Genomic DNA, 27,520 nt, shown 5'->3' with positions numbered 1-27,520 from the left:
ATGTGTGAGTCTTGTATGTACATATAGCTTGTAAGGCTTTTTCTTGTTGAGGCTCATGGAATGAGCAAAAGAATTGTAGAAAGGAAGAACGCTATGCAAAATTAATTTGAAACAATAATATGCAATTATAATCTGCAACACAATAGATAGAAATCATGTCATTCTTTCAAATGTAAAGCGAGAAATTTGCACTCAATTTTTTTTATAAATTGTTTCCAAACAATTGTGAGTGAGTAGCAATGGTATTTAGTGAAAATTTATATCTGCAAAATGTTTAAAGTAAACAACAGCTTGTAGCGATATTGTTTGACATCGCTTGATCTCTAATAAATTATAGTTTAGTTATCCCCGAAATGAATTCTGGCCTCTTAGAATTGAATTTTGTAGCTAGGGACCAACTCATCAAAACCATTGAACTTGTCATGCAAGCTTTCAGAACTACAGCAAGTTTTTGTAATCTTCGCTTCAGGTAGCCTGCTAAGGGAATTCAGGCTCTGGTAGGAAATCAACAGGTTGGAACCCAGGTACCCGGGTTTTGATCACTGCAGGTTCTCTGCAAGTTGGTGTCAAAAGATTCGAAGAAGACATTTTAGGATCAACTTAGTCATTATCAAATCTCTTCCTTTTAGTTTGATATTATAACAACATTGCAATAACAATTCTTTGAACCATTATGTCATGTGGAACATCATCTTTGATAAATAAATCAGTAGTGGTGACACAAAAGACCACTAAAATAAAATTACTGATCAATGACAAATGTGGGGCACAACAGTAATACAAGGCTAACAAACGTGGCATATTTCCTTACAATTCTAAACCAAAGTAGGGCAGATATCATAATTGTTATTCCAACAAAGATAAATGGCGCATATCCTTCTAATTTTCAAAGCTCACCGATGTAGGGCAAATATCAAGAAAACAATAGTTATTCAGACATAAAAAAGGTAATGATGAATTTGGCAGATCAGTTCATGTGCAATGTACCCTAGTTTCAAGGCAAAACACCTGTCTGATTTGGTATCCTTTTACATGCTGATATTGAGTGCATATAACCAAGATTGTTAAATAATTCCTCAAGTAATATTTGGAGAACTATATGTACTGAAACAGTCATTGTGAATTTATATACTATGTACTCCTGTTAAGTATTTGAGGTCTTTTGATTCTGGACATCAATCTACCTTCAGATTGTTAAACTCACACATACTCGTCAAGCCAGATGAGGACAATTAATTCAGGACATTTCATGTGAAATACTGGCTTGGAAGGAAAGGGAAATGTTACCAAATGGTGTTTGAATGTAGCTCCCATCAAACTTTGACCTACATGTGGTATTCAGAACGATAATATTGAGGATTCATCAATAGGCAAGCTTTTTGAATGTGAAGCTGTTATCTTATTGTTTTGAACAAACATGCATAATTAAGAGGGTTTTTTTATTCTTAGAGCTTTTATTTGCAGTAGACTTTCCATTTTTACCAACTGCTCCAACTCGAAACCTACAATGTAAGCAATAAACCAAAAGTGTAAAGATATGAAGCGAGCTTCTGAGTTTCTCAAACTAGGCTGGAGCCTCTAGCTGGACCATCGATCACAAGGTGTAACATTCCAAATGTTGCAAAATGTGTAACATTCTAAAGGTCACAGAATGTTACTTGTGATCTATTTGTTACGACTTAACTGTACAAAAAAGGTTGTTAGATCATACTACATATCACTTGAGTGTACAAGGAGGATAAAGTTCACACTTGGATCAGACAAGTGTGAATAATAACTAGAGATTTATCAATGGCCGTGCAGACAAATAAGCAGAACAAAAATGTGCAAAGTTGTTCATGTAGAAGCCAACCTCTTTAAGAGACAGGTTACTGACAAGATGGTTGAATGAACTCCAGAACTATGTCTTAGGGACTAGGTAAATGTAGGTATTAAATGTAGTGCTGAAGTGTGTATTGGAGTAATGTGATATTTAATGTGCATAATTTGATCCTCTAAAGCCCAATAACAATGCACTTTAGTGGATTGTGCACACATTTAATATCTCATTCCTGGTGGCATATATATTTCAATGTGTATGGTGAGTTAAAATACATTTTGCACTCTGTTTCTATCATGATATAATAGTGTGTTGCTATCCCTGATGATAGCATAGTATGCATGGCCTGGTGTATATTGCTATCTACCCCTGATAGCACAATATGCATGGCCGAGTGTGTGTTGTTATCTACCCCTGACAGCACAATATGCATGGCGCGAGTGTGTGTTAGAATCTACCTGATAGCACAATATGCATGACCGAGTGTGTGTTGCAATCTACCCCTGATAGCACAATATGCATGGCAGAGTGTGTGTTGCTATCTACCCCTGATAGCACAATATGCATGGCCAAGTGCGTGTTGCTACATGTATCTACCCCTGATAGCACAATATGCATGGCAGAGTATGTGTTGCTATCTACCCCTGATAGCACAGTATGCATGGCTGAGTGAGTGTTGCTATCTACCCCGGATAGCACAATGCATGGCCGAGTGTGTGTTGCTATCTACCCCTGATAGCACAATATGCCTGGTACAGTGTGTGTTGCCATCTACCCCTGATAGCACAATATGCATGGCCGAGTGTGTGTTGCTATCTACCCCTGATAGCACGATATGCATGGCCGAGTGTGTGTTGCTGTCTACCCCTGCTAGCACAACATGCACGGCTGAGTGTGTGTTGCTATCTACCCCTGATAGCACAATATGCATGGCCGAGTGTGTGTTGCTATCTACCCCTGATAGCACGATATGCATGGCCGAGTGTGTGTTGCTGTCTACCCCTGATAGCACAATATGCAGGGGTGAGTGTGTGTTGCTATCTACCCCTGATAGCACAATATGCATGGCCGAGTGTGTGTTGCTATCTACCCCTGATAGCACAATATGCATGGCAGAGTGTGTGTTGCTATCTGCCCATGATAGCACAATATGCATGGCAGAGTGTGTGTTGCTATCTACCCCTGATAGCACAATATACATGGCCGAGTGTGTGTTGCTATCTACCCCTGATAGCACAATATGCATGGCAGAGTGTGTGTTGCTATCTACCTCTGATAGCACAATATGCATGACCGAGTGTGTGTTGCTATCTACCCTGATAGCACAATATGCATGGCAGAGTGTGTGTTGCTATCTGCCCCTGACAGCACAATATGCATGGCAGAGTGTGTGTTGTTATCTACCCCTGATAGCACAATATGCATGGCAGAGTGTGTGTTGCTATCTACCCCTGATAGCACAATATGCACGGCCGAGTGTGTGTTGCTATCTATCCCTGATAGCACAATATGCATGGTCGAGTGTGTGTTGCTATCTACCCCTGATAGCACAATATGCATGGCCGAGTGTGTGATGCTATCTATCCCTGATAGCACAATATGCATGGTACAGTGTGTGTTGCTATCTACCCCTGATAGCACAATATGCATGGCCCAGTGTGTGTTGCTATCTACCAGTGATAGCACAATATGCATGGCCCAGTGTGTTTTGCTATCTACCCCTGATAGCACAATACGACGGCTTAGTGTGTTGCTATCTACCCTGATAGCAATCTACATGTGTGGGGGTGTGTTTCCATCTACTTCTGATACATGTACATAGCACATTGCATGACAAAGCGTATGTTGCTATCTACCACTGATAGCACACTAGGTGGGTGGGTGTGCGTTTGCATTACAAATACTTCCGAGGACTCTGACATAACAACACACCGACACACAGAGGAAATTTTTTTACAGAGGACCTAAATACGCGTCCTCGCTACGCAAACCTTGTTAAACGGTGAAAAATGAGGTATTATACCCTACTACCCCCTCTATAGCTTAATGTCCTCATAGTGTTAGCCGGAATCGAATTTATTCGGTATTACCGACCTCTTGAGCACTTGACATAACAACCCACCGACACACCGAGGACACACACACATTTGGACTTCTGTCATTTTTTTCAGGTCCTCGGAAGTATTTGTAATTCACGGGTGTGTATGTGCTGCTATCTACTGCTGATAGCACATTGCATGAGTGGTCTGGGTGGACACATAATTAGGTCCAGATATGGGGCCAGGCTAAAGTTACAAAGCTAATTTTAAGCATGTTGGGCATTTGAAGAGAAAAGAAAGAAACAGATGAATTGAAGAAAACCAGCAAAGAAAAGAAAGGCCACTCCCAATAAATCAATTTTACGATTTGTTCTAAGCCCTTGGCCTGGGTTGAGATAAGAAATTGGGAATTCTAATTCTGTGCCCTGATACAAAGGCTCTGATAGTGATATATCCTGATTGTTGTGTACATTGTCTTTTATGACACAAGTGCCTGTAACAACAGATGGTAACCCTGTATAAATATTAAATAAATAAATAATTTGATTAGTTATAAATTAAATCATCATTGGAATGTGGGCTTTGTATTGTATAAAACCAATGCTTTGTATTAAACTTATTTATAATAAAAAAAAACCCCACAAAACAATCATATCATGTTACCAACAAGTGTTGTTTAAGTTTAAAAGTACAAAATGTATTATAGAAATAATACAGGTAGTCAGTTTACGCATGTAATGGATTGCAACACGTTATTCAGGCATGTCATGCTCTACCCTTGTCTTCCTGTCACATTAAGGATTCTAAGAAATACTTGAAATCAATTAAGATATTTCATGACAAGTTCAATGGCTTTATTGGATTTATTCAAGGTAAATATGTTTACAATTGACAACTTGTTAGAATGACGTAGCTATGACAATTATTCAGCTAATTTAGAGTTAATTTGTTTTCAGACCAAAAGAACTACAGCGGTTGTTGCACTGCAAAGCTGGACTGAGCTATGTGGTTCAATCTGCTTTTAGGGAGTAGAACCCTGGTTTCCTTTTCCCTGTATATTGTATTCTTTATCTTTTTCTCTCTCGTTTGACTCAACCTCCAGAGGGACACACTTTCTGGTTTTTTTAGTTTTAGAGATGAAAAAATCTCAAAATGGGTGCAACTTTCAAGCTATCAGAAGTAGCACCTGCTATGTTTTTAATGTATTCAATTTTTACTCAATTTTGCGAAATCAATCAATCAATCAAATCTTTATTTCATTCAAAATACAACAATACAATAACAGCAAAACAACACATTTGAATGAGGAGATGCTCAGAAGGCCAAAAAGGCCTGAACAAACACCCCCTTAACCTTAGCCTAAGTTTCTTAATTTGTCTAATAAAATACAATTACATACATACAAACACCCCCACCCCCCCACCCTCTTCCATACATTCATGTAGAACGAACTAAGCAGGAAAAAAAATGATGAATAAAGAACATGCAGAATATAAGTTTAAGACAAGATTTCATAACATATGCTCACGTGATATCGCAAAAGAAAGCTGACATTTTGTGAATATAGTATAAATGCTAAGAGATCAGTTAATTTTAATCGATTTTTGTTTTAAAAGGAGAAAAATAAAAATAAGTAAATCAAAACTAAGAGGTATTAAGTGTACATTTCCATAAGGTTTGTTTTAATTTGGGATCTAAAGAGTTTTACTGATGTAGCCGTTTTGGCGCATCTGTCGATCGAATGCCATTTTCTTGGTCCGGCGGTTCTTATTGTTTTGTTAGCAAACTCTGTTTTTGTAAGACTTCAGCGTTTCTTGTGTGATACCTGAGGTGATTCCTCTGCTCAACGAAATAACTATTGAAGGCCTTTGGTAACAGATTGGTATTATACTTGTACATGAAAGTGCTTAGTTCGAGATCATAACTATCATAAACATTAAGCAAATTGTAATTCTTGAAAATAGGGGCTGAGTGACTTAAAAAGTGACTATTCGATATCATTCTAAGGGCTTTTTTTGAAGTTTGAAAATCTTTTCCAAATATTTGTGACAAGTATTTCCCCATGCTAAGATACCGTAGTTTATGTAAGGAAGTATTAAAGTACAATATAGTGAATACATTATTCGCTCGGGAACAAAATGTTTCAGTTGGTTTATTACACCAACACCTCTAGATATATTCTTTGAGATGTTGGTAATATGAAATTTCCAAGTTAGATTCTCATCAATTGTCACTCCAAGAAATTTGGTCTTATTCAACCTTTCCAGGATTACATTATCTAATATAATATTATTAGTAACATTGTACAATACGCGTGATGTTTTGTGATTTGTACCAAGCACCATATAATTAGTCTTGCTTGCATTCACTGATAGCTTATTAGCCTTAAACCAATTATTAACTTCCTTTAATTCATTGTTGATAAGATCGTATTTGGACACAATGTCCTTATGTGAATAAGTTATAGTAGTATCATCGGCAAACAAGACAAATTTTAGAATGGTGGAAGTATTTATGATATCATTAACATACAAAATGAACAATAATGGGCCTAGGATGGAGCCTTGAGGTACTCCACATATTATATCTTTATATTCAGATTTACAAGAATTGTAATACACATACTGTTTTCTATTTTTTCTATTCTTTTTATCCCTGCATGTTATGCAGGTATATTTTTATCCTGTGGGTTCTCCTCCTCCTCTTATCAAACACATTCTGTCAAGGCTAACGCTGGCATGGTTGTTAGACATGTTATGATCGAACAATCGGCCCTCATGAATATATGCGAGAATTCACAGCATACAATGCATGTGGACTTTGACTATTAATATAGTCTGTATAGTCTGTCAGAGAAATGTTAAAGCATCAAAAACAATTGTCACCATGGATATCGCCAGTCTTCAAAGAGGTATTCTCCAAACACCACTGCTTCATACAGAGAAGCAATGAAACAATTGCAGACATACAGAGTGAGATTGGCACACATATTGATCACAACAAGACATGGAGAATGCACATTCATTTCCCACTTGGGATGCAAATTGCTGAGATAAACGTGCCATTTACCGTCATCAATCTACTACATTGTTGACTCAGCACACAATCAAATAAACTACTATGTATGGATGATCAAAGGTGGTACTCTGGGGCATCACAAGAACTTTGAGATCAAAATGCGGACATTGACAATCCGCACACAATTCCACTGAAAGCAACCAGTGTTGCCCTCAAGCCGTGTATAACGTGGTGCATTGGGAACGCTTATTACGCCAGCCAATTAAGGACACAACATGGCCTGAGTCTAGCGCTGTGCTATTTCTTGCAAAGTTGCCAATACATTCCAACTAGAATATAGATCTTGCGGCCTCTCTTTCCTTTTATTCAAGTTGTTTCTTTCCCCTTGCAGTTGTCTACAATGAAATCTTGTTGATCACTAAGGATTGTCCAAATATTTTTCCAAACTCTATAAACTTTTACTTGAGGGGGCATAATGGCCCCTAATCAGTGTATGGCAAAATATCATATTTTGATAGGTCCATATTATGATGTTGCACGGTGCATACAATGTATAACCATATCAGAGTTGTAGCCAGCCCTCATCAACACACATTTGCACCCAATTGACTCACAGCAGGAGGACGTCTATGTTACAGATATTACAGTACTGCTACTAATTGTTCTACTTTTAGATGACCTGAAATGTTATATTGAAAAGCAGATGAACCATCAATGCAAATAACAGGGAAAAAAGAAGGAATAAATTTGCACAACAAAATAATGGTGCCAAATCCATGTACTCGACATAATATATGAGTCCATACTGTTCAACAATTAGGAAAGAAAAAATCAAATATAAACACAATGTTTATGTTTAAACACCCCGGGGTTCAAGCAGGGGCGGCCAAAATGAAGGGCGACGGAAGATGAAGGCGGCAAAAACAGGGCGACAAAAACGAAGGGGCGGCAAAAAGAATTATTAAATAAAAAAAGGGCGGAAAAATTTAATAAAGCATAAAATTTTTTGAAAAATGGTACTATACATCAAAATGTGTTGCTTTTAGGTTGCTAGCGCCTGAAACCCTTTTTTTTTTTTTCTTTCACTTTTTCAAACGAGCGACAAAAAATTGGGTCAACCTTTTTGGGCTGTTGAGGAAAAAAGAAATTGCATTTTCTTCAGCCCCCCGGGTTGGGACGGCCACGGTACGCCACTGCATATTATAAAAATAATTCTATGTATTCTAATAATACAGAAAATCTGTCAACAGTCAAACATCAAGCGATCAAACTGTTTTTTAAAAAGCACTTTATGTTTAATGTAGGTCATCTCATCTACATATGTATGTCAATTTACATCCAGTTGACTCGTAGGAAGACAGTGTCTACACTACAGATATTCTGCTTCTACTACATAAATCTGAGACTGAATGAAATACTCTGATACCTAATACTTAGCCGGGACAATTGCACACAAATCACATGAACATTTACAGTTGCTAAAATGGGTCCAAATGAGGATAACTATGGCCTGAAATATGCCAAAAAAGTAAAGATGCACATGTTTCACACATTTTGGTCAATTTTGTTCCGGTATTTTAAGTCTGGGTCGGTGGAGGGTAACTCCCGAGGATGCTGTAGGTGTGAAAGGCTTGGCCAAAATGGTGGTGGGGAAAATTGTCCTGCATTATGGCTTTTAATTGACTAATTGTGTGAAAAATTAGGCCCAAAATTTATTTACCCACCAAATTACAGATAATATAGTACATCCAAGTGAATGTGGTAAAAGCAATACTTGTAGTCGATTTTGGCGATGGTACAGGTAGCTGTTGTTTGTGCAAAATGGGATATGCTGCCTCAATTTAGCATAGATTAAAATAGGAAAACCAGTCAATTTCACCGCTCACAACGCATCAAAGTGTACTCCAATTAGTTCATTCTTAGAAGTGGGACATTGCATGAATGTGCTAGAGTAGGTTGTACTGTTTCAAGTATTATTGCAAAGTTATGTTGCCCTAATTGTGCTTTGAGGAGAAAGTAAGAGAGTTCAAATTTTGAGCGCACTCCTATATCCTAGTAAGCTAGGGAGTTCATAAAACCCCAATCAAAACACTTCAGTGTACTTAATAATCACATTCCCGCATCTGTAGCTCATAGTGTTACAACATAGCACAATTTGTGTTGGAGTAGCTTGTATTGAATTGTATGTTTTTTGCCTCTCTCTCTCTCTCTCACTGTTGCCTCCTTGAAAACTATATTGACTTGCACCGTTCTCATCCACTTGGGTAAATTGGCTGAGTGTTTTTTCATGTTTTGTCCCGATTGCATTTTGCCATTGGATGTAGACACGGAATGATTCAACTCAAAATTAGAACTTGGAACCTATGGTGATTGTGACTAAATGAAGTCTTTCATTAAAATACACATGCACAGTGCGTATTGGGGGCTTTTTATCGAGATAGTCTTGATTGAAATGGATTCAAGTACATACCTTTGTTGGCTATGCATACATGGCAAGATTTGGCACAAATTGTACTGAAATATGACAAAGTAATTAGCAGCTGTGTCTTCAACATATGCACAAGTCACATTCATTAGGATGGTAAGGACACTTTCATACGATCATTTTCTGGAATCTTTTCACCTTCTGTAAGTAAGAGGACAACATATGTATGTACTTTGGTTGAGCCTCTTACCCAGTTGAGTAACATGGATGCATGCATGTTTATGTAATATATAGTGGGATGAATCAGTCTGCTTCAGGTTGGTATGGACCAGTCTGCTCCAGGTTGGTATGGACCAGTCTGCTCCAGGTTGGTATGAACCAGTCTGCTCCAGGTTGGTATGAACCAGTTATTGTTCCAGGTTGGTATGGACTAGTTTGCTCCAGGTTGGTATTGACCAGTCTGCTCCAGTTTAGTATGGATCAGTCTGCTCCAGGTTGGTATGGAGCAGGCTGCTCCAGGTTGGTATGGAGCAGGCTGCTCCGGGTTGGTATGAACCAGTATGCTGCAGGTTGGTATGGACCAGTCTGCTACAGGTTGGTCAGGGCCGGATTTACCATAGGGCCAGATGGGCCCGGGCCCCCAAAATTGCCCTGTGCAGTGCGCATCTTCCATTTTAACCGAAAAACACCATGTTTTGGGCCAAAACAGCCTACAAAAATTACAAAATTGCTGGCCTGTTTCATAGCAAAATCAGCCTCAATCGGGGCTAAAATAGTCAGAAATTTTTTCGTGCACTTCGCGCACAAATGTCTTATTAAAATCTAAAAACTGGGCCACTTGAATGCACATGCCTTCCTCACTGTGCGTTTGGGGCCTCCAAATTTTGGCCTGGCCCAGGGCCCCCCCAAAAGGTAAATCTGGCCCTGAGGTTGGTATGAACAGTTCCCGGGGAACAGTTTGCTCCAGGTTGGTATGGAGCAGGCTGCTCCAGGTTGGTATGAACCAGTATGCTCCAGGTTGGTATGGTCTAGTTTGCTCCAGGTTGGTATTGACCAGTCTGCTCCAGGCTGGTATGGACTAGTCTGTTCCAATTTAGTATGGACCATTCTGCTCTAGGATGGTATGGACCAGTCTGCTCCAGGTTGGTATGGATCATTCTGCTCCAGGTTGGTATGGGCCAATGGGCCAGTCTGTTCCAGAATCTGCTCCAAATAGGGAAATAATATCCGGAACTAACATCCTGTGTGAATAGCCTATGTGTATTTTGTTAAGTTGTCTTCCCCAGCTGAGTAAGGTCATATTTCTTTGTTGCGCAGTTTTCATTGCAAATAGCTGATGAGATGCAAGTAGTGATTGGTTACAGGCAAATGTGATATTGCAATTTACTACTATGATGATTAAATTGGGTCTGCTAAGTGATTTTGAGAACATTTTTCGCTGCAGATGCAGTCCTTCCATTAATGGTAAATGGCAATCTGCAGGTGAAAGACTTATTGTTTTGAAAATTTCATAAATGGTTTATTATTCATGTTGCATTGGAATATGTGGAAGAAAATAGTGCTTTGAGAAAGAATGAAATAAATTTGTTTGAAATCAGGGGTTTATTCTTAACTTGTTTGATTACTACTATTTGGGCAGGTAACTCATAAAAGCTACAGCTATCAGGCCAACAGCAACTTAAAACTTTGCCCAGAGCCACACTCAGTATTAAAGAAACACAATTCGTAAACAATCTAACTTACTCTGACCATGTTACATTGCGTGTATATGATTTATTGATGCATGGAACATGGAAGGTCCTGTTTCATTTTCAACTCTTTGTCAACTCTTTGTTTTGAGCATTGTCCGGGTTGGCCCCCCTCCAAGAACTGCCACATTTGTCTGTTTTTCATATGATATTTCAATATGAAGACAGCTCTCTTTCACCAGTGTAAGTGTTTCACACAAACGTGTAATTCACTATTCAAGTACCCCCATCCTATCACAAAAGGATACAGCTGTAATTAACACACATTTCAGAATGATTTGGGGTATGGTAATTGCTGATCAATGACATCGATATCCTATAATCCTAGAGGGTGTTAGTATTGCATTTTTTATCACACACACTCAGTACTGGGCTGATGTCATGGAACTTGGTATGTGGAAACTCTATTGATTACATTGATTTCTGGATACCCGTGATTTCGGCTGAAGGCTGAAGGCAACAATATAACCAATTTCTTACCTGCCAAAGAGGCGGTCACTTTTGAAAATTTACTTGCCTGATACAAAAGTTACCTGCCAGTGGCGGTAGGGCTGGTGTTAAAGCACACCCCTGTAAATGTAATGATATTTCTGTCATTTAGGCTATAACTATTCAGTGATGAGGCTTAACTATAGGGTGCGCCCCACTAAATAGATTAAGTGTGAAATAGTAGCTCTTTTGGCTAAGGGGGGGAATAGTTACTGTCATTAGCAGGATGACACTTTCCAGGAAAAAAGGTGCACAGGGCAAATGATATTAGAGATGATGATTAGAGTTGTTTTTGGAAATACATACATGTTGTTGCTGTCAAAAGGGAGATGAAAAACCACAACACACAACTGCAGAAATGAGTAAAAACAGTGACCCCAATGGCATAATAATTTCAAGCATTTGTAATGGCAAGGTTTCAAAGAAAATGCAAAAAGCTTTTAAGCAGATTTTGAAATATTCCATGAAAATTGCAATTTATACACACCTAGGTACAGTGTCTTCAGAGAAAAGAAGTAATCCACAATACCTGAAGGGAGTAACATGAGATGGGAATTGTCTTGTGGTAAATTGCATGATGTTTGCAAATGAAATCTGCAGTGTTTGTAAACAAGATGAGCTTATAAACGCATTTTATTAAGCAATATTAAAATAGGTGCTTAATTACCAGTGCACAAGATTAAGAGTCATTCATAACCTCATTAATAAACGCGATGCGTGCGATCCAATCATATTTTATTATTTGCAAAACGCGAACGCAAATCGAGGTCATTAATATCTCACAATTGACCGCAAAATGCGTAATTGTTCCAATGTCGCACACAATTGACTTCGCGTTCGATTAAAGCGTCCAACAAACTCTGGCAAGGCTGGCTGTCAGATTTGGATTGCGCGCTACCATATTTGCACAGATTCTGATACGCACTTTTGTTATTGGTCATTCTGTTTTAGTCTGATCGATTTTTGGAAAGGGAAGATGTAAAAATCATCTATTTTTATAAACTTTTGAGCAAAATTTGGTGTTATTTTGTAAGGTGAAGAGATTAAAGTGACGAAGTTATGAATGAGGTTAATAACTTTGCATCGGTAATATATCGGGCATTGTGAAAAATCTAAACATTTTGCTTTGGACCTCGGAATATCCCTCGGGCTACGCTCCTCGGGATATTCCGCGGGTCCAAAGGCAAAATGTTTAGATTTTTCACAATGCCCTCCAAATAACCGATGCGCAGTTATTAACCTCTAAGTAATATGCAAAACATTTTGTGCACAATGAAATACAAGATAATTTGACTAATTGCTTTTTTTGACAGTGACTTGAAATCAATTTGTTGACTTAACAGTACGCACAGTCTATAGCTCATCTACAGCATATTTTGTTTAAATTGATCTGTATATAATTACTCAATGATTTGATAGTTTAATTTGGATTGTTTTGAAGGGCAAACCTAAGGAGCAACAGTTGACCTGTGATCACCTGATGACTTCAGGACATTGACCCTAATTGCAAGGATGAGGCAGTGAGACTGCATGCATGATCAGCGTTTACACACAAATTTAACATACTAATTTGAAGTTACTCATCTTCATAGAGCTGTGATTAGAAGATAAAAGTATTTATTGATGACCTTGATAATATTAATTTATAACCATTAACCAAGTGTGGTATTCATTGACACATAATATCAAGTAAAATTAGCTTTACTGTTTAATGAGCAGGAACTCAACCTTGTTCTTTTGAAGTTTTTTACTCATAATGCCATTAGCAAATAATGGTTGATGGTAAAAGAAAGATCCATCAGAATGATTATTTGCTCAGATATAATGCAATACAAAAAGATTTTGCAAGATTTATCTTTTTATTATTTATTGGGAACAAATTTAACACAGCAGGTAGGACATTTTTCCCCTTTTAGATTTGAGTGTTAAGTGGATGCTTTTAGTTTTAGAAATGTGAAATCCATACCAGGTAATAAATAATAATTCGTCTCCCCAAACAAAGTGTTTCTTTTCTATAATATATATAGAGGTATGGCTTATTAATTATATATTGAAGATGGAACATAATAGAATGCCAAGGGGAGGACCCAGGAAATAATGATATCACAAAATCAAGCGCTACATCATTTGCGGTTAACTCGATCAGGAGTGCATTACATATAGCATTAAAATGCTTATATTTTAGATGTTAATAGTATCCGGAAGGTCATCATAGTTTTACATTATTTAATAATGTATTGCCTATGTCAGTTGCCTACATACACACAGGAGATCTCTCTTGAAAGACAGCATGTTTGAGCATGTTTCAGCTTTTTTAAATAAATTGAATCAATCCATTAGTAAGCTGTTTTAGACCAAATAAATTCAGTTTCATTCCATCAGTGAAAGTGATATGGTCACTGGTCAGCCTGACCTTATTGAGGATTGTCTGGCTGTACTTCAGCAATTGATTGTAGATAATATATCTGGGGATCTGGAATATCAAACAAAAGTACTTCAGAAGTACAGACATCAGCTGCTTGATCTTGTTTACTACAGGCAAGAATGGCAAACATGTCTTGCAAATTTGGAATATGAGCTAATTTGGCAGGGATTTTAGTGACAAATTGGTTTATCTTTCATCACATGGCCATTTGTGCCAGTTTCAAAGCAAACTCCTACATGTACTTCTCATACATGTATCGTGACAGGTATGTTTTTGTACCAATGGAAATTAATTGAAGTGCTTTAGTACCTTACTAGAGAGGTGTTCACAAAAATTTTGAGAACACATAATTTTTGTGCAAAAATGATTGTGGTTAAGTCAAATGGTCATTTCTCACAATTAAGCCTTTGAAATATACATTGAAAGAACGTTATGATGTATACGTAATTCCTAACTTACGGTTGTGATGCAAATTAAGAAAATTGGATTGTCAATTTGACCTTTTCTGTCACTTATTAGAGGATTGTATAAAATATCCATCTTATCTTACGCATTTGAACAATTACAAGAATATTATGAAACAGGTTAGAATTACATTATGGATAATTGAATGGATCAATCTTGGGTCTTATGAAGTAATTTTGCAAGAATTTTTTGAAGATTTGATTCTCACAAATTATATCCTGTGCAGAATCTGAACAGTTACGAGAATCAACTACTCAAATTACAACTGACAGGTACAGGTTGTCACTCAGACCATGCTCAGACATCAAATTCAGCATTTGATTGTTCCTGAGACAAAAGAAAAAGAAAACTGTTTGCAAGGACAACAAATTTGATGAAATTTGATGAAACGGGCATGACATGCACTAAATCCGTAAGGGATGGGCCGGCAGCTATCTCCAATAAATCAATGTGAAGATCAGATGTTATCACAACAAGCACAGTGTCTGGACAATAACAGCTGCATTCAAGTAGAGATCAGGTGACAAAGGGATGTACCACAGGGCAGGCACGGTCAAATCCTTAGTTTTACATTAACTCTTTTATTCCTTCAATAGTAGCCAAGATTAAAGGAAGTCTCTAGCAATCATGACATTATGCCTTATATGTTAGAAAAATAATTATCAAGGACGAATCACATTGTTTTATTTACAAACAAACTCATATTGACAATAAAAAACCAAAGTAAAAACATGTCGTCTCTCAACATGCAATATTCAAAATTCTTTTGCGAAATTGTCTAGGGCAATAATGTCATGGTTATTTGTGCTCAACTTTTCGCAGCCTTCATTGTATACTGTGACGTCACTGCACCAGACGATTTCAAGGCGTCCGAAGTTTTGAATTTCGCCTGTTGAGACACTGCTGTTTTTATGGTAAATATGCGTTTGTTTTAAATCAACCATGTGATTCATGCTTGATAATAATTTTTCAACATATAAGGTACAATTCGTTAAAGAAAGACATTTTTTATCCACCCTATAGGCTACACCTGAAACATGTATGCAATGTTCACAGGGTAGCATTAATGGGTGATTGTGATTTCAAAGCAAAAAGCGAAACGAGCTACTTATCTTGATTCTAAATCTACCGTACATTTTTGAAGACTAATCAATATTTAATGTATGCAAGCCAATTAAACAGGACTTTCCCAAATTTACGCGGCTGGGTTACAGCCATTTAAAGGTAGGCGCCAGATATTCATCTTGTGAAGAACACTAATTGTGTCGATTACCTTTTATTATGCCTAAGAAAAAATAGACTGTAGACAAGCACAATTAATACGATCAAGCAAATTTCACACAGGCTTGCAGACTATATGAAGAATGTGTGTTTCAAATGCTCTGGGACAAACCTGGTAATCACTATGTCTTCATTTTAACTTACCAATTGCTGTGATATTCACCATATAATTGTCCCACAGCTCCCTCAAGCTCCAACAAAGCTATATATTCCAAGCATTTTGTTGAAATATAGTCTGCACTGTCAAGAATATGAATTCTATTCTGCAGGTGAAGCAATTTGTCTAAAAACAACTTATTCTATATTAAAAATGTATTATGTTTACGTATATAGAAATTACAATGGGGAACTAATGAGTTAGTGCTTGGTGACGGATGATCGTGGTATGATATTTATTAAATCGGAATACTAAAGGTATATTTTGCAACTTGTGTTTCTGCCTTGTATTCAAAATATCCAGACTTTATTAGGCACCTGGCACTTGTTCATTCTGGGAATATTGTAGCACAATATGAGCCCTCTTTGTTACAATGCTATTCTATACAGTTTTACTCATCTTGAGTAGACAGAAAATATGAGAGACGGGCATTTGTGAATTGTATGAGTTTCAACACAATCAAAACTTTGAACCACACATTCACCAAATAAAAAAATGTTGTATGACATGTTTAAGCGTTATTATGGCACTGCTATAATAATGTCAGCACAGACTACAAGTCAATTAGTTAACCACAAAATTTCTTAAAACACACATTCCCCAACACCATTTTCGCATTTTGCACTTTAGATTTAAGATATATCTTATTATTATTTCTAAAAGTTGTGATTTATGATTTAGCATTCGTACAAGAAAATTATTATTTTATTTCTGACATTTACAAGAAAGTTGACAAACAAAATGTAATGTTCAACTTGCTATATTAAAAAAAAATATAAACCATTCAGGGATAATTTAGGCTTATTCAATTGCTTGTTAAGTACTTTGATTGTTGTTTATGTATAATATTGTCTTTAATTGGTATAATTGAAAATGACTTGGGGTACTTGTAGCCCATCAGATTCAGATTCGTAATTAGTTTCCACTTTGTCACTACCTATGCGGTCTTAAGATTTCTTTTCCTTGAATACAAATTTGCTTAAAAGCCATTATAGTACATAGTGATTGATTCTTACATTGGTTGTTGCAGATTTCGATAATATTTTAAATCTTGACCTTTTCCTTGAAAATCTCATTTGTACAATGAGTACAGTGAGAAATGAGTTGAAATCATCTTAAAAAGGGCCATGCAGTGATTTTTGAAACAAATACGCTATATATTTCATTTATATGCCATTAAGTTTACAATTAAATTACACTAGCGGGTTTGATGTTAGAAGTAAAAAGATGATTCACAACAGCCCGTGCCCCGTAGAGCAGTATGGGTGGTATCTACCATGAGGAATGTAAATGAGGCTATCACTTACGTGTTCATAACTTTTAAATGGAACATAATTCAGCCCTTTAATTCGCCCCTTGCATGGATCCGCCATTTTGCTACCAAAACAAGGTTCTCCCTGTGCAAAATGTGCATTTTTGTTTCTCACGTTTTTTCTAACAATTGCAGCAGAAGGCTTTTGCAACACACACAGCACTCATTTTGCTGGTAGAACCTCATTTTGAGATGACCGTGGAATCGGCAAATTGAACTGAGATTGTGAGCAAAATATCATATGAGCTTTCTAATGATATTGATAGTATAAAGTTGGAGATGAGGTTTTAGACTTCCATTATTTCAATATGGAGCAGTAATACTTTTTTAGCATTTAGTAAACTCTTACTCTTACTTTTAAAACTTCAAACCAAACTGAAATTTTAATATTGAGACCATCATCTCTCACTCATTACCCAAATTTGATGTTGAGAGTTCACAGCTAATATTGCATGCTTTTGAATCATGCCGTCGTGCTATTATAATCAATGAATTCCTCATATCCAAAATTCCTAATACACTGGCAGATTTTCTATCACCTAAACACAGAAGTGTATTGTAAGTTGTTAAACTAAGCCTGACAGCCTATTTATAATTCTAAGTTCAGTTTATCATCGGCTTATAAAATTTTGTCTGATCATCTTTATTATGGAACACATAATTACAGATTGCCTCTGATTACTTTTCAGTAATTGATTCATTATTTACGTTTTCCATTTCACTTAATTGAGTGCCTAATCACTGAAAAACCGTGTAATTAATTTATTTTTGTTTTATTTTTCTCCATACAGATCAAGTGCAATTACGTGTACTCTCCCGTCTTCAATTTCAATGAGACTCTTTGGTGCTTCAACACATCATATATTTTGTTTGATGTGCGATCTACAATCTTCGAATAATGCATGAAGACAAGAAGTATGAAGACGGGTTACACCAACCACGAACTGTGCTCATCATCAGACACTTATGGCAATAATTTGATGACATTCTATACTTTATTTTTCTCTCTTTTATTTACAAGTTTCAGAAAGTTTGCGTTTGCATAGTTGTGTGTGACAAGAAACAATTGCTTCTGTCAAGAAACCCAAGTTTCTCAGTTGGGGAAGAAACAAAACAATTGGTTTATGGAATTAAAAAACAAACAGGTTTATCGAGAAACATAGTTTATCCAGTTGAGAAGCCAATAAGAACCCAGTTTCACCTTTTGAGTTTTTTTCTCCACAAACTGGGCTTTTTGTTGGTTCATCACAAACATGTTTTTTCAAATGAGAAAAATCCATTTGATTGATCGAGAAGCTAGTTTCTCCATAAACTTTTTGCCAAAAATAAAAGACTATAATTTAAACACAATGTTTTAGAAACATCACTATTCATTTTTGATAAAGCAAGTTATTTTTCACTTGGTTTTCTTGATTCCATAAACTTAATTTGAAAAAAAAAAATTAGATAGTTAAATCAATTTTTTTCCCACTTAAGAAAGCTGGGTTTCTTGAAAAAAGAAACACACACCAAAGTTCTCTCCTTTATTGAGCAAAAACCTTGCCACGGTCATGTCGGGGTAGAATTTGTAACAATCTGTTCGAATCCTCAGAGATTCAGCCAATGGGAATCTTCAGTGTTTCTGACAAGAATATGTTGAAATTCTGCAAATATTTGCTCGAGGAATTTACAGGAATGCATTCACAGATTGTTACACAAATTCTACCCTGGCAATTTGGCTTCATATTTTTTTGATTGATTTCTTCTTTCATTGTGTACTTTCAAGTTCAATATGATATTTTTAGGATCAGCTTTTTGTAATTTGTCACTGTCACTTTAAGTGCTCAGTTATGATGAATTGGAATGCAAAGAAGACAATACATCTTTGTGCCATTTTGTTTCACAATTTTAATTGCTTGCCTGAGATTAATTCGTTATTTTAAGATCTGTGATGTATGAAAGCATTTGTGTAAAAACAGAATAGCATACTAGAACAAGGCAGTTGTTACGTCAAACAGTTTTGAAATTATAATTACGGATCTTTTCCACATCAAATATAGAACAAAATCTTGAGGCATATTTTTGTGATAAAATGTAATGCCGTAAGCAATCGAGATTGGTCTTATCATAAAAAAAAATGAAAATCTGTTGAGCTTTTTGGGGACTGAAATGTCATATTTCATGGATTGTTATTAAAACAACAGTAGAATAAATTGCTTCAAGCAAGTGCAATGAATTACAGAGGAGAATGAACATATTCCAGCATGTTTCCATGTTATCCTTGGAGGAAAAACAGTGCGCCTCTACATTGTGTTGCCAGGCAGGCACCATGTGTAATAATATTCAACTATGTAGTTGAGATGCCAGATGCTATTCTATGTTTGACTCAAATCTGCAACAGAATGCCAGAGATACACTATTTTAATCCCATATTCTGTCGGTCCGTGTCACGTCACTTCCGGTTGATGATGTTCGAGTGAAAACAAGTCCCTGATTTGATTTTTGTTGATGATTTCTGTCATTGGTGTTATGTAAATTTCGATCGCAAATAGTCAGTGGAATCAAACAACCGTTTCTAAGTCTTCAGAGTGGAAGAAACTTACTTGATTGACCGTTTATATACTGACAAACATAAAATTAAATTCCATGGTCGAGTGTTGTTTTTCCCGAAATTGAATGTCACTCCAACAACATCGCTATGTAGCCTCCTTCACAGCCGGTTTCTGTTGTTCACAACAAACCGTGAGCCACATGCAGTTTGGGCCCGAGACTAGAGATAGCCCGGATGTTTGACCGACAGAATATGAGAATCCAATAGTGGATTTTCCACAAAGCTATCATGCCTACATGCAGAGCTAAAGGTTCTCCCTAGAGGTTCTTCCTTGCATTCTGCACATATCATTCTGCACTTGCTTTTGTTCACATGTGTGTTGTGATCAAGCAGAATCAGTCTAAAGTTGGGCATAAAAAATTTCAGTTTCAGATTTTTACATGATTGTATAAAGCATTTGTCAAGCTACATTTTGCAGAAAACCCCATTGAATTTGGACAACCAGTTCAAAAGATATGAGCAGTTAAAGAACTTCCCAAACAATAGGAAACAAAAGGAAATACTTCCTTTGTATGGCTATATCTCAAAATCAATATTTCCGACTTCCGACTGATTTTGCTTAATCACATCACATTTGTGCAGACATCTTAAGGTTGTTAAGCATTCCAATTTGTGGGCTTTGTATTTTCTATATGCAAATTCAATTCATATCCAGTCCTCTTTAAACTTGCCTTTATTTTCTCTCTTTGAATTTTGTTCGAATAATGTTGTTTTGAAATTCTTCTAATGACATGGATGGTAATTTTTCCTGCTGAGTTATTAAAAGCTCACATCCATTGGGAGAAGATAATGATCATCAACAGGTTGTGTACATTTATAGGGTCATATCCATAATGCAGTACTTAAATACATTCTATTCTTTGACCATTACTAAATTGACATATGTCCATATATTTTTTGTGTGAGCCTTTTCAAGACTTTGAAGAATAAATTATGGCATTTGAGAAGCAAACGGAGCTCCAAAAATTGTACCAATTTTTGTGTGCATAAAATTAGGTTATTGACAATCAAATGAAAAGCATAATCTTTGTCTCAAAACACTTAAAACTATGCTGATGAAAACTTAATTTTATGTTCAAATGTGTTTCTATTAAAAGTGTGATATTTCTTGAAAAGATATAAAATGTGCCAATTTAGTAATGGACAAAGTGTAATGATAAAGTGAAATTGTTATTCTAGCGAGGTCACATGGAAATATTATAATATAGAGTACATTTTGTTACCAAGTACATACATTGTATTAGTTTACAACAATAGCATAATATGTCGACTAATGAAAACAGTATTGTATTTTTTTTTCAAAGTTGGTGTGATTTGAATTATGCATGGTTAGGTAGTTAATATAATAAGGAATACTGTAATACATAGCATTTCTCCGGTAATGTGCATCATTTGGACGTAATTGTGTAACTTGTATGATGAGAAATAACATTCTTCAAAGTGTAAAAGTTATGTTGGGTATTACAGTAATTATGGTGTGGCGGCTTTGAGCAATATTTTTATAAATTGCATAAAAGTAGATGGTAATGATATTGGAAATGTGTGGCAAATATAAAGGATAGTATGTAACCTTTTGTTCTGTTTCTAAGTGTTTGTATGTAAATAATAAAATCCTTTAAAGAGGCAATTTTAAGTGGTTCAAATTCTGCAGGGAATCGACATCATATTTCAATTTCTTTCTCTGTACTTAGGCTACCAGTTTATCAACAGATAAACTTCTATAGCATGTAACTTTTTTGTTTTGTTTTTGTTATCGTTTTTGTTTTTTCTCATTTGTGTTGATTTCTCAAATTACTACATCAAAAGACAGCAATGCAATTTCTGTGGTGCTTCATATATTGTTTCTGCATAGCTTGTTGGCTTTGTGTCTTGAAAGTTTACGGTTTAAAGAAAAGTAAAGACCAAATGCTTTATATCTGCACATGTGTCAAATTCACCTCATAAATTGGAGAAAAAGGTGATACATGTACATGTATATTGATATGTTTAGTACTTATTCGGTATTACAACCAAACAGACCATATCAAATTACAATACACTATATGAAGTCAGGCAATACAATGACATCAATTTGCCATCCTACACTGGATATGGCGTAAACATATATCTGAAAGATAGCAGCACCCAAAATAGAACTCAAAATGGGTTATTCCAGTTGAAATCCATACACCCCTATGGAAAACTTGACCTTAATCTTCCACACAGGGAGTGCATATTTCAAATTTGAAATTCACACGCTGTGTGTGGAATATTAAGACTATGTCTTCCATTGGGGTTCATGCATTTCAACTGGAATTGTCCTAGAGAGCAAATGATGTTGTTTTTGTTAAGCCAATTTCTCACTTCAGTAGACATGACTTGAAGTTATATCTATCTATAGATAGAATGTAAATTGCTGTCTACAGTAGATAACAGAAATATGTGGTTTCAGTAAATTCTCAGTTATCATGGTAAGCCATGATTAGGTTATGAGTGTAACAATATTGTTAAATAGACCAAGTTGTTTTTCTAGACTTGTGGCAAAGATTAAAACATTATTACACAAGTTCATTTTTCCATGTTTCATTAAAAAAAAGTTGCTTATACATGTTTACTGTGGAAACAATTGTGAGAGAAATATTGTTGAATGTATGTTATTGTGTTTAATTTAATTTCATTTGATATGTCTTTATCATTTAAATTTGTCATTAACTTCTACACAACTTATAGCTTAAGGGACCAAACCAAAAGACTGATGAAGACCTACCAGTGAAACTAGTTTTGTTAGGGATAGAAGGTTAAAAAATGTTGACTGTACTCTTGTATATTCTGAAAAACAAAAGATTCTTGATTTTTCACTCCACTTTTAGGTAAGTTTCTTGAAGGTCTGCATTGATCATTTGGTGTGTCCCCTAACAATGTTTACATAGTCATTGTAGAAGTACCATCACTGTAATGTGTATTTTTCATAGTCAATTTAGCTTCCTCAAGAGAGTGACGTCATGGAGTGTCTTTGTGTGTGGACAGATGAACCGGCTTTGATCTCGCGCGTAATCACGCTAGTTCTTTGAGTCAATGCTCACGTTTTAATACTACACCCACTGTAGCATGAACTGACGTCTTCTTTCTCGAGGAAGCCAAATGGACTATAAATACATGTACTAAATTGCCATTTCAAAAATTTCAAACTTGAGATGAAAGTCATAAAAAACCTGTTTGCATAATAAGTGATTTATAGAGTAACTCAGTGTTCCTAAATAATGGATTAAACCTATGTATACATAAACCCATACTATTATAAATCAACAGGGAAATATAAAAATAAAGAGATGTAACAATATATTTATATAGCTAGGTTACATCATGTAATGTATCCCACAAAAGCAACTCACACACTTCAGATGAAGATCATTTAGAAGTACAGTTTGCATGGATTAAAGAGCAACTCATTGTTCCAAATGGAGACAAAGTATGTATAAAATATAAACTAATGTAATACACTACCTACATGTAATTGTGAAGAAATGTCATTCAGATGACAATAAAAGCAGTGACTATTCAAGGGATTCTTTTGAAACAAATTTAAATTATTTGAATGAAAAAGCAAGCTAATAATGGTTTGTGTTCCCAGCCAGACAACCTTGTTAATTTTGCATCAAATGCAAACCGTGAAAGTGTGGAGTACCTGTGTTATAAAATGTTAAGCATATGGATGCCCTATATAAATATGGATAGTTGAACTCATAAATGATATTAAAGTATAGAGTCATAATAGTTGTGCATATGTTATACGACTTGGATTAAGCAGAACATTATATGCCAGACTATTTGACAAATAAAAAGGCATGTCTTAGAAACAATTGATGTTTTTAGTAAATCCCATAAGCCTTTGCGAGTGCACCTGAGATGTCGTCATTTGACGTCACACCAGCTTTCAATGTGCAGTAACGATGTTCGCTAAATGATGTCTGCATTGGCACAGATTTGCAATGCGTAGTAACGATGTTCGCTAGATGATGTGCACATCGGCACAAATTGGTGTGATATTAAATGACATCTCAGGTATACTTGCAATGGCTTATGGGATTTACCGAAAAAGGTCAATCTGTGAGGGTGCAAGAAGGTTGTATGTGCAATGACTGCCTTGTGTTATGTTGGACTTCAAGTTGACCTTTTCGGTAAATCGCATAATCCTTTGCGAGTACACCTGAAATGTCTTCATTTGACGTCACGCTGATGTGCACATCGTTTAGCGAACATCATTACTGCTCATTGCAAGTCTGTGTGATGTCATATGACAACATATTAGGTGTACTCGCAAAGGCTTATGGGATTTACCGAACAGATCAATTGCATTTGCAGAGGAATTCAACAGCTTTGCAATTGTTTCTTTATCTCATGAGGTTTTGAGTTGTTCATCAGGTGATTAAAGTTGCTCCTGCAAGTACAATCATGTATCTCAAGTCCCACTACCCTCAGACTTGATGCCATAACAGGGTTAAACATTTTAAATGACAAAAGTCAGATATTGCACATGTGACTTTCTCATACTATCCCCTCGAATTGGTTATTATTTCCTGATTGATGACCAAATTTGATACTTTTCTGACAAATAAACATGTGCCAATCATACAAGGATGTACAGCAAATTCCATTTCAGATAGCTACATTGTATACATTTCTAAGCCAGTGTGTTTTTTTTATTTTGCTTTAAAGAGCGACAACCCATATTTGAGTCGTTTGGCACTTTGGTATATGAAGTAATTGTTACATATTACAATCAAAGTATGTTGCCCTGGGATCACTAATGTATATGTTCATCTGTTAATAATTATAGTGGACACTTTTTTGAAGTGTTTTGTTTTCGCCATCTATTTTTGATTATTTGATATGATTACAGTAGCAGTAGTTTATCTGTTCCAGCTGTAGTGTCACCTCTTGCATATTGCTATGGATAGGATAAACTCACTGTAGGGGCATGGGAATTTATTTGTTAATACCATATAATGCTACAGCAGAGTTACATCGCTCAGCATAACAATGCTTTGTCGTAAGTTTTATCAACAATGAGATTTAGGTACCAACATTTTCAGGAGCAAAGTAATATGCTTATACTAAACTGGTCTCAAAAAGAAACTTTTCACAAGGTCTTATCTTAAAATCCTGTCCATAAAAATGAACAAAAATGACAAACTGACACAACAGCAAAATGCACTGACATGGAACAGCTTCCTGGACCACATTCCCAGCCCAATAATTGGCACCCAACACAATAAAACTGAGTAAATGGAATAGTGTGGAACAAGACCTGTTTCTTGAAGAAAGTATGTGAAAAGCAGAAGCAGCCCCGTTCCACACTATTCCACTTACTCTTTGGAAATAATCACCTGTATAAGGATCTTGTATGCATTCTCACAGATTTCTTTTGCTGGGTTCCAATTATTCGCCTGTGAATGTGGTCCCGGAAGCTGCTCCGTGTCAGTGCATTTTACTGTTTTGTCAGTTTGACAACAGCTGCTTGGTTACTGACATGTGTTTAGAGTATTGAAGTAATCCTGTATGTAATAATCACTTTTATGGACAGGATTTTAAGATATTACCTTGTGAAAAATTGTAAGTTTCTTTTTGAGGCCAGTCTATTACAATCCATCCAAAGGCACAAGGAAATTAATGAGTTGTCACTATTATAGCTGGAACAGCTGATACACCTTTATCACAAACATGTTTTATTTTAACAACTCCTATCACTTAATAAGTGGCTAAATTTCAAATGATTTAAAGTATATTTTTTGCGTTTCTTTTCATTTATTTGGTTTTGATATATGGGTGCCAACATTTCTATTTCTTCTATTCTTTGTATTAATGAATTAATGAAATTAAATAATAGTTTCATATAAAACAACAGTGTCTTTAACTTGCCTATCAATTGTCTTATCATCTGATTATTCAACAAGTTGTATCCTTTCAGTTTTGTCAAGTTAATGCAATGGTTTAATATTCACGCAGGTATTTTGAAAAAACAAAAAACAAGGAGAGGCTTGAAAAACTCAATTTGCATTAACAGATGCTATCATCAACTCAAGACTTCATTGGGCAACTGACCCGTTAAACGTATAGCATATAGGACATCCAATCGACAATGATGACATTGTTATCCTGGATCAGGGGGAACAGTGGTGTGGCATAGGAGGAGCATTGAAATGAATGAAAGAAGCCATTTGGGTATTTAACCATTACTGAACATGAAGGAGGGCTCTGCGCCCCGGACTCTGCTCTAACTTATCTCATTCATCAGACCGGGCCATCAAGGCAACACATGGTCGTCTATCAGTGTCATTAGTCCAACGTGTTAGTTGCCTGATGAAGTCTGGAGGTTCCAGATAAAAAGTGGATAGTTTACGCAAAGTAAGTTCAGCCTAGATTTATAGAATTCATCTGCTGGATGGCAGCTCTTCTATTGTCTATGATGACAGATCAGAGATCACTCACCCAATACTTGCTGATTCTGTTCCATATTTCAGACAATGGTTGAAGTCCAATGTTCTTTTAAATTTCCACCCAGCTTCAGCAGCTTGGCTTTAAAACCACTGGCATGTATGATGTTGGTGTCTGCAACCAGGGACCGTGCTGCAACGAAACAATGCAATTCAAACACCTTTCAAACAGCCCTGTTTAGATTCAGTAATCAATGACTTGCGATGTGGATTTATACAAACAATATTGAAGTCAATAAGTAATATTAAAGTTGACATTTATTCAAGCTAACGTTGAGTTGAGATTTGACATTTTATAAATAATGCAATATTGTCAAAACAAGAAGGACCTCTGTTCGATCGCAGTTCACAACGCACTTACTTCCTAGTTACTCCATATGAATATAATGAATTTAAAACTTCTGATTTGTCCCCTAAACCTCAGAACAAACAATTGGAATAAACGGAATATGTATTTATATTATGTTTCATGCTTTCGTTTTCTTACGGGTGTATAGTGTATGAGATTTAAAAGGTATGTAGGGTTTCAGACTTTTAGTTGTATTTAAGTCAATATAGTTTACTATGATACATTTCACGAATTATCCGACCTACTCACTATTCCAGAAAATACAGCACTATTTTTTCGGGATTAAAACAATATTACCATGTTTTGCCAAAGGACAAATTGACTCAGTGGCGTAGCGTGGGTCATCCGATTGGGGGGGAACCGACCATGATTGGGAGGGGGGGCCACTTTTTGGCAATTTTCCTATGGGATTTAAAAAATTTCAGATCGATGGAGGCACGTGCCCCCCCGTGCCCCTATGACGCTACGCCACTGCATTGACTAAATCCTAATCCTTCTAATAGTTCCAACTGGCAATATTATATTGAGAGGTCCTAGCAGGATATCAGTCTGTGCGAGACATTAAATATTATATAAATGCTAGGACCAAAGAGGATACATGCCTGTTATGACCGAAAATTTGTCACCAAGGTACGTCTTAACTTTGTATTGAGATCATAAGTTTAATAATACCTATACATACCTATGGGAACACATCGTTGCTTGAATATACTTGTTATTTGGGCTGTTCTATTGTTGCTGTAGGATAACATGATTTCATCCTCGTGAGTGTAATGTGTCGAACATTCCAATTTGGCTTTCTCATAACTTGTGACCCGTCAGCCCCAAAACATACCCAGTATATATTCCTATAGAAAAAACGATGCATTTTATGCCTCATGCATATGAAATAAAGCATTGGTTAAGCGAAAGAATCCAATATAAGGTGCA

At 36.1% G+C, this 27,520-nt stretch overlaps 1 long non-coding RNA gene across 1 annotated transcript in view; it reads left to right on the top strand.

Annotated features, from left to right (window-relative positions):
* The window catches only part of LOC140141787 (uncharacterized), a 32,386-nt gene extending 10,761 nt beyond the window's left edge, over positions 1–21,625 (top strand). Inside the window, exon 2 of the long non-coding RNA XR_011857452.1 lies at positions 17,970–21,625. This is a non-coding gene — a long non-coding RNA (uncharacterized lncRNA). The remainder of the gene's footprint in view (positions 1–17,969) is intronic.
* Positions 21,626–27,520: the final 5,895 nt, after the last annotated feature.

This window comes from Amphiura filiformis, chromosome 20 (assembly GCF_039555335.1).
Source record: "Amphiura filiformis chromosome 20, Afil_fr2py, whole genome shotgun sequence".
Classification (NCBI taxonomy): domain Eukaryota; kingdom Metazoa; phylum Echinodermata; class Ophiuroidea; order Amphilepidida; family Amphiuridae; genus Amphiura; species Amphiura filiformis.
Note: the sequence above shows the minus strand (reverse complement) of the source record. Positions and strands in the feature narration are given on the sequence as shown.